The sequence below is a fragment of the Bubalus kerabau genome, chromosome 4, assembly GCF_029407905.1.
Source record: "Bubalus kerabau isolate K-KA32 ecotype Philippines breed swamp buffalo chromosome 4, PCC_UOA_SB_1v2, whole genome shotgun sequence".
NCBI classification, from domain to species: domain Eukaryota; kingdom Metazoa; phylum Chordata; class Mammalia; order Artiodactyla; family Bovidae; genus Bubalus; species Bubalus kerabau.
The window spans coordinates 170,372,311-170,380,455 of NC_073627.1; the positions used below are offsets into that span (position 1 = coordinate 170,372,311).

Genomic DNA, 8,145 nt, shown 5'->3' on the forward strand with positions numbered 1-8,145 from the left:
GCTTTTCAAATATCCCATTGTGTTTGGAATAATTTAGAGCAATCCTATAAACATTTTTAGAGTACACAGGCAAAAAGGAAAAGTCAATCAATAGTTAAATTATTCATTAATAGTTAAATTGGGATATATTCAACAGATATGTTTGAACTATCCCAACAGATATGTTTTAAACTATCACAACATTGTTAATCATCTATCGTCCAAAATAAAGAAAGAAGTTTAAAAAATAAAAAGGAAAGAAGTCAGAACTAGGATCTGTCTTGGAGAAATAGCCCCAAGGACTGGGGAAGCACTCAGCTTTCCAGGTGGTGCTAATGATAAAGAACCCACTTGTACATGCCCGAGACATAGGAGATGCAGGTTTGATCCCTGGGTCGCGAAGATCTACTGGAGAGGGAAGTGGCAACCCACTCCAGTATTCTTGCCTGGAGAATCCCATGGACAGAGGAGCCTGGTGGGCTACAGTCCATGTTAAGTCACCTCAGTCGTGTCCGACTTTTTGTGACCCCATGACTGTAGCCCTCAAGGCTCCTCTGTACATGAGTTTCTCCAGACAAGAATGCTGGAGTGGGTTGCCACACCCTTCTCCAGGGGACTTTTCCTGATCCAGGGATTGAACCTATGTCTTTTACGTCTCCTGCAGTGGGAGGCAGGCTACAGTCCACAGTGTCACAGAGTCCGACATGACTGAAGCGATTTAACACACAAGCACAATGATTCTTCAGTCCTCACTGGTGGCTCAGACGGTAAAGAATCTGCCTGTAATGAAAGAGACCTGGGTTTGATCCCTGGGTTGGGAAGGTTCCCTAGAAAAGGAAATGGCAACCCACTTCAGTATTCTTGCCTGGAGAATTCTGTGGATGGAGGACCCTGATGGACTATAGTCCATTAGATTGCAGAGTCAGAGCCGACTGAGCAATTAACACACAGCTTCAGAAGGCTAATAGCCCCGGGGTGTGTCTCACCTTCTGAGGCAGAATTTACCTGAGTTCTGTCTTTATCTGTCTTAGCTCCTAGGGGCTGTAATTCAGAGACTGCAATTCCACAAAAGAATCCTAAACCCATGTGAAATAACCCTGAAATATCTTGCCCTTTGGGACAGACTTGAGGGCAGGATAAACATATGGCCCAGGTGAACACATGAGAATTGTAGGTAAGCTTAAACTAGGTCTTCCTTCACCTTGGTTTTCTTTTACTATGTCTATGATATAATTTTAATGACAAATTAAAACTCAACAAAATGCTGAATGAGGACAAATTTGAAATCTATTTGGGAAACTGGAAATTTTTGCTTTTATGCATATACACACTTGGGAGGAAAAAAAACTAGATGAAAGTTTTCCAGATGTTGGGGGCCAGGGGCAAAAATCCAGTTGCTTTCAATTACTGGAGACGCAGGAGAGTCTGTTTTGACAGAGCCTCTCCACATATAATTTAAATTCCACGATTCAGGGAGTCTAATTAGATGAAGGAGAAATGCCCTGTATTAGTTTGTTTCATCACTGATCTATCCAATTATAGAGTCCTTAACTAAACTGCCGTAAATCTTATCAGGATGCAAAGTGTATAAAAGCCTCATTGGGTTTCTTTTTCTTCCATTTCCTCCTTTAGTATCAATTTTTCCATACTTGATTAATGGTAACCAAAGTAAAATTTTTTAACATATTTTCCTCCTGAAATATAAAATAACACAAATGATTTTTGAAGTGATCATTTTGCTTTTTCATTCTGTGATTTTAAATTTTCTTTCCTGTTTCAGACACTAGAGCATCTGTTTTAAATATAGTGCTTTTGGTTGAGTTCCCTCCCACATTTTTGTTAAGTGATACATTTTCTTGAAGGTTCATCTTGAATTGGTTCATCTTGAAATGATGTCTGATTTTTTGAAATATGAAAACATATGAGGAAATGACCATATTATTCATATTTAGAATACTATGTTTATAGATATATACATTTATAGTAAAAGATTTAAGACATGCATGAGAATGTCAGGACACAAGCTAACTCCCAGGAGGGAGGGAAGGGAAAAGATGGGCTTCTGCTCGACCAGTAACACTTTATTTCTGTTTAACAGAAAAAAATATCTGAAGCAACTATAACATATTACTAAGTCTGGTTGGACTGCAGAGGCCATTAACTGTGTCAAGAGCAGTCACAGAAACCTTAGGAATAAAGCCTGTGCTAAATTCACGTGAACTGGAAAGGCATAAAACATGAAAACGGTAAGTACGATAAATATCATAAGACAGAAAATACAACAAACCAGCGAATATAATATAAAAGAATCATATTCACAAATATAGAGAACATCTGTTAGTGGTTACCAGTGGTGGGGGGCAATATAGGGGTGAGAGGGTGGGAGGTTCAAACTATTAGGTGTAAGATAGGCTCAAGGATAATTATACAATATGGGGAATATAGCCAATATTTTATGATAACTGCAAACGAAAAGTAACCTTTAAAATCATACAAAAATATTTAAAAATTTTTAAAAAGGAAAATCAGAGCTCATGTAACTATAACGGCTATAGAAAAATGGTTGTGGTAAACTATCTCCATTTCTCTTTTAACAGATTCATGATAGAATGATCAGAGAAAGGCAATAGAAATCACTTATCTGCACTTCAGCAGGGCATGGAACAAAGTCTCTAATTCACTCAATAAACAACTGTTGAATACTCTGCAAAGCCCACCTTGATATGTAAATAGCCCATTCCATCCATGCTTCATACAGCACACTCACCAGCATCTGCTCACATATTTCCAACAATGCCCCTCAGTGAGTTTCCTCAATCCACTTCTTTGACTTCTTTGCTCATCAGAAGTCACTGCTTCCAGGAAGCCTTCCCTGATGCTCCTTCCCCTGAAGCAGTCCCTCCTGTGTGCAATCAAAGCTTCTTGTGCGCATATTTGTCCACACATCTATCCCAATGATTTGTGCTTGCTTATTTGCTTGTATCATTCCCCATTGTAACCATCCTATTTGCAAAAACTGTGTTTTATCTCTGCCCCTGTCAGAAAGTAAGGGTCGTATAGATATTACCTGAATGCAAATCTATTAAGCAGAGTTGGAAGTGGTACCATATCTGGCAGTGATCACCTTCCACATTTATTTGAGAGAGTTTCTTCTGTGTCTGTCTTGACGTGACTATCAGAAAGCTGCTCACTTTTGGGTGCTCCTCCCCAGCTCCCCTTAGAGGTCACCATACCCACATACTTACAAACTTCTTCAGATTGCCCAATGATTAACTGTTGAATCATTAGAGACATATATAAAAAGCAGCCACATCCACTGCCATAAAACAAACACAGGAAAGTCTAATCCATAGGAAGCAATTTCCTAATTGCTCCCCTAATTAGCTAAGAGCATTCTCCTCCCAGATGTTTGTTATGAGGTTGAATTGAGGAGGGAGTTCCAATTACATTTATTGAGCACCCGTTAAGCTAAGCCCTATATGTGCTTTGGCCCTTTACATGCATCCTTACATCAATTAAGATCAGCCATTTAGTTTTAGACCTGTAGGCAGATGCCACAGTGGTAAAAAACAAAACAAAACAAAACCCGCCTGCCAAAGCAGAAGACACAGAATCCCTGGGTTCCATCCCTGGGCTGGGAAGAGTAGGAAATGGTAATCCACTCCAGTATTCTTGCCTGGAAAATTCCATGGACAGAGGAGCCTGGTGGTCTACAGTCCATGGGGTCACAAAGAGTTGGACATGACTGAGCAACTGAGTATGCATTTGTTTTTAGAGATGAGGAAACAGAAGTAAAGAAAGGAGTCCTCACATGTGGCTATTTAGGGGAAGGATTTGGATCCAGGGGCTTTGGGAAGGACAGAGTACATTCCGCAGCCTAGTGTCTTTGAGCCACAATTCATTTCCAAAGGAAGTACCCCAGCAGGGTTTGCAAGGGATTCCTTATCACATTCTGGTTATATCAGACTCTTTGAAACTTCACAGTATTTTCAAATATTAAAGCTTTGTAGGAAGGGGTGATAAGACATGGATCTCTTCCATCCCAGATTATGCTCTCCATGCCCCTCAGCACAACTTGTTTGCTAAAGTGCACACAGAGATGAGATAGGCCAGAGAGGGTTAATTTTTAGTTGTTAGCTTGATTTCGCTAGAAAAAGGGTTTGTCTTCTCTAAGCCCCTGATGATCAGTAGCAAATGTTGCAGCTGAATCCCTGCAGAACAGGCCTCCTGGTCAGTGGACACAGCATCCATCTGATGAAGAACATTTCGAAGCTCCGAACAGGACTATTCCATGAGATACTCAGCACTCAGGCCCTGGAAAGACTGTCTTGAAAACCGTTAACCTAGCAACTTGTACAACCTAGGGACTTTAAATACAAAATCCCATGGCAACAAGTTGATTTGAGAGGATCAAGAAACCTAACACCTAATCAGGCCACTATACCCAAGGGAGCACAAGAATTAGGGAAATTATACAAAAAGCAGATTTCCACCCCCCCAGTTCTCTTTGTTTACGGCTGATTGTTCAACATTGCAAATAGGGTATGAGTCTCATCCAGCTGGAATTCAATGCCTTGAGCTTCTAATTTGAACCTGGAATCTCTTAATGCAACAACTACAAGCCATGGGGCACCAATGTTGTTTGTTGGTCAGTATCACACAGTTACAGGAGTCATGACTGTATCTTGGACAATTGAAGAAAAACTAAAACTTGCCCTAGGTTTTTTAAAAATTCTGTAAAATACTTCTGGATTACAATGACATCTGGCTAGCAGTTCCCCATTGAGCTTGTCTGCTTCTTACATAAAAGACTATGAAATAATGGAAAAAAACAAGAAAAAGAATATAGCCACTTTGCTGTACACTAGAAATTAAACACAACATTGTAAATCAACTATACTTCAATAAAAAAAATTTTTAAGACTGTGAAGACACTGGACAAAGATGAAACGATCAGGAACCAAAATTAAATCAAATAAATGCCTCTTTTCAACAGGTCTCTCACTGCTTCTAGCAATGCAATACTAGTGAATTTCTTGGGCACATACTCTGTGACATACTTCTTTCACCATTTGAAGTAATATGGATGGGCCTGGAGATTATCATACTGCCTGAAATAAGTCACGCAGAGAAAGACAAATACCATATGGTATCATTTATATAGGGACTGTAAAAAATGACACAAGAAAACTTATTTACAAAAACAGACTCAGACTTAGAGAACTAAGGTTGGGGGAGCGATACACTGGGCGTTTAGAACTAACATGGACTCACTGCTATATTTAAAATGGATAACCAACACGGACATACTGAATAGCACATGAAGCTCTGCTCATGTTATGTGGCAGCCTGGATGGAAGGGGATTTTGGAGGAGAATGGATACATGTATATGTATGGCTGAGTCCCTTCACTGTTTACCTGAAACTATCACAATATTGTTAACTGGCTATACTCTAATACAAAATAAAAAGTTTACAACATAAAATAAAATAAATAGATGACCAACAAGGACCCACTGTATAGCATAAGGAATGCTGCTCAATATTCTGTAATAACCTAAAAGAGAAGAGAATTTGAAAAAGAATAGATACATGTATATATAACTGAATCACTCTGCTGCACATTTTGCTGAAACACAACACTGTTAACTAACTATGCTTGAATACAAAATAAAAAATTTAAAAAATAAAAATAAAGCAAATGTGCAGAGATTATGGGGGGAAATGGAGAAAGAGGATGTATAGCACAGTTTTTTCTCAATTTCTCCTGAAACATGGCATCATACCGATCTTGAATCCCACAAGAGTCCCTATTGCTGCTGCTGCTGCTGCTAAGTCGCTTCAGTAGTGTCCGACTCTGTGCGACCCCATAGACGGCAGCCCATCAGGCTCCACCGTCCCTGGGATTCTCCAGGCAAGAACACTGGAGTGGGTTGCCCTTTCCTTCTCCAATGCATGAAAGTGAAAAGTGAAAGTGAAGTCGCTCAGTTGTGTCCAACTCTTAGTGACCCCATGGACTGCAGCCTACCAGGCTCCTCCGTCCATGGGATTTTCCAAGCAAGAGTACTGGAGTGGGTTGCCATTGCCTTCTCCACAGGAGTCCCTAGAATCATTCAAACAAATCCATCTATTTTCCTTAAGTTTAATAAGAGTTTAATAGAGCATCATTATAAACACACAGAGTTAACAAAACTCAATACAATGATAGGTGATGTCAGAATTTGTATCAATGTTACCTTCTCAATTTCAAGTGGTTCTTTTTGGGAAACATAAGAAGTTAATGAAAAGGAAAAGAAAGATTACATATGTTTCTTTGAATAAAGAAGAACTCAAGAAAAGAAACAGGGCCAAGTGAGTTACAGCTTTCTACTACAAAAACAGAAAGCCCAATTAAGTCTATATTGGCAGTTCCAGGAATGGATCATTGCAATTGCTCACGAAATATGTGTGAAAGGTAGAAAATCTCTTAATTATCCCAACTCCTAAGTGGTAGAATGTTTGACTCAAAACTAGTTTTACTTCATTCTGCCAATGTCCTCACATTTCAGAAATTATCCATGGCATCTTCCTTCTCCAAATCCCATGAATATCAGTGGCTAATGAAAGCCTATATACTCAGCATTGAATACAAATAAAATGAAGAGTCTTGAGGGGAAAAAGTTGTTGAGTTTGAATCTACAAACTTCCTTGGCTAAAATTCCACATCTCAGATTTTTAGACTAAGAGCTTATAACACATATACTAGAATAAATATCCTCAAGCCAATAACATCATTCTAAAGTTCTCTCCTAAATTCATGCTTACTTCAGGAAAAGAAATTTCATTTAGTGTCAGAATTAGTCACAGAAGTTCAATATGGGTATACACTGAAAAAACATATTTATCACATTTCTATCCTGACACAAGAGGTTCAGATGACTTTGCTTGGTTGGCTGTGTTTAGTTAGTTGGGGAATGTTTGTTCTCCCTCTGTATTGCTATCAAAAAACACATTGATCATTGTCTGTAGCCATTTGGTTTTACTGTTTATATTTGAGAGATGTTGCAATACTGAGCAAGGAAGTCTCTGTCACAGAGGGGAAATTATTTGGGCCATAAACAATTATTTACAAATAAAGCCAGCTTATTCATGTGTTTTTTGCTTATGTTACTAATTATCAGAGCTAAATTAGTCCTTTCGTGTAGACATCTCCTGATTCTCAAGTCTCCTTCAGGCAGATTTTAAATACCAGAGGATTTATTTTTCACCAACCATCACAAGCAAATATTGAGCCTAATTTTCAAACAATTGCGATTGTGATTCCTACCCCCTTATCTTGCCCTAATTTCATGGAATGAACATAAAAAATGAGGACATTTTAAATTCAGTGGAACAAATGCCAGATATTTTCATCTGCCAGGCCTGTGCTAGCCATTTAGGGAGCAAAAAAATGAATACAGTTGTTCATATATCTGAAGATGAAAGGAAACCAGAGGTTCCACAAATGTTGGCCTCTGTTCTTCATGAAATCAAGACAGTCATTAAGAGTAGAAGCCGGAGACTTCCCTGATGGTTCAGTGGTTAAGACTCCATGTTTCCACTGCAGTAGGCATAGGTTCAATTCCTGGCTGGGGAACTAAGATCCCACATGCCATTTGGCCAAAGAAAAGAAAAGAAAAAAGAGTAGAGGCCCATGGGGAAGAAAAGTCGGTTCAAGGTAGAAGATACAAGAAGAGGAATAAGCTTTAGGATTTGCCACTAAAGCAAGTTGTTTTTCTATCAGTAAGTCATGTCTGACTCTTTGTAACATCATGGACTGCAGCACTCCAGGCTCCTCTCTGTCCTCCACAATCTCCTGCAGTTTGCTCAAATTCATGTCCATTGAGTCAATGATGCTATCTAACCATTTCATCCTCTGCAACCCCCCTTCATCTTCTGCCCTCAATCATTCCCAGCATCAGGGTCTTTTCCACTGAGTCTGGTCTTAGCATCAGATGGCCAAAGTATTCAAGCTTCAGCTTCAGCATCAGTCCTTCCAATGAATATCTCAGGGTTGATTTCCTTTAGGATTGACTGGTTTGATCTCCGTGCAGTCCAAGGGACTCTCAGTAGTCTTCTCCAGCACCACAATTCGAAAGCATCAATTCTTTAGTGCTCAACCTTCTTTACATGGTTCACTTCTCACAT

General features: G+C 39.3%; 1 long non-coding RNA gene across 1 annotated transcript; it reads left to right on the plus strand.

Annotated features, from left to right (window-relative positions):
• The first annotated feature begins 754 nt into the window (after positions 1 to 754).
• LOC129651773 (uncharacterized) lies at positions 755 to 2,684 on the plus strand. The gene is made up of 3 exons (XR_008714296.1): positions 755 to 1,153; positions 2,078 to 2,225; positions 2,577 to 2,684. It is a non-coding gene; the product is annotated as an uncharacterized LOC129651773 (long non-coding RNA).
• The last annotated feature ends 5,461 nt before the right edge of the window (positions 2,685 to 8,145 follow it).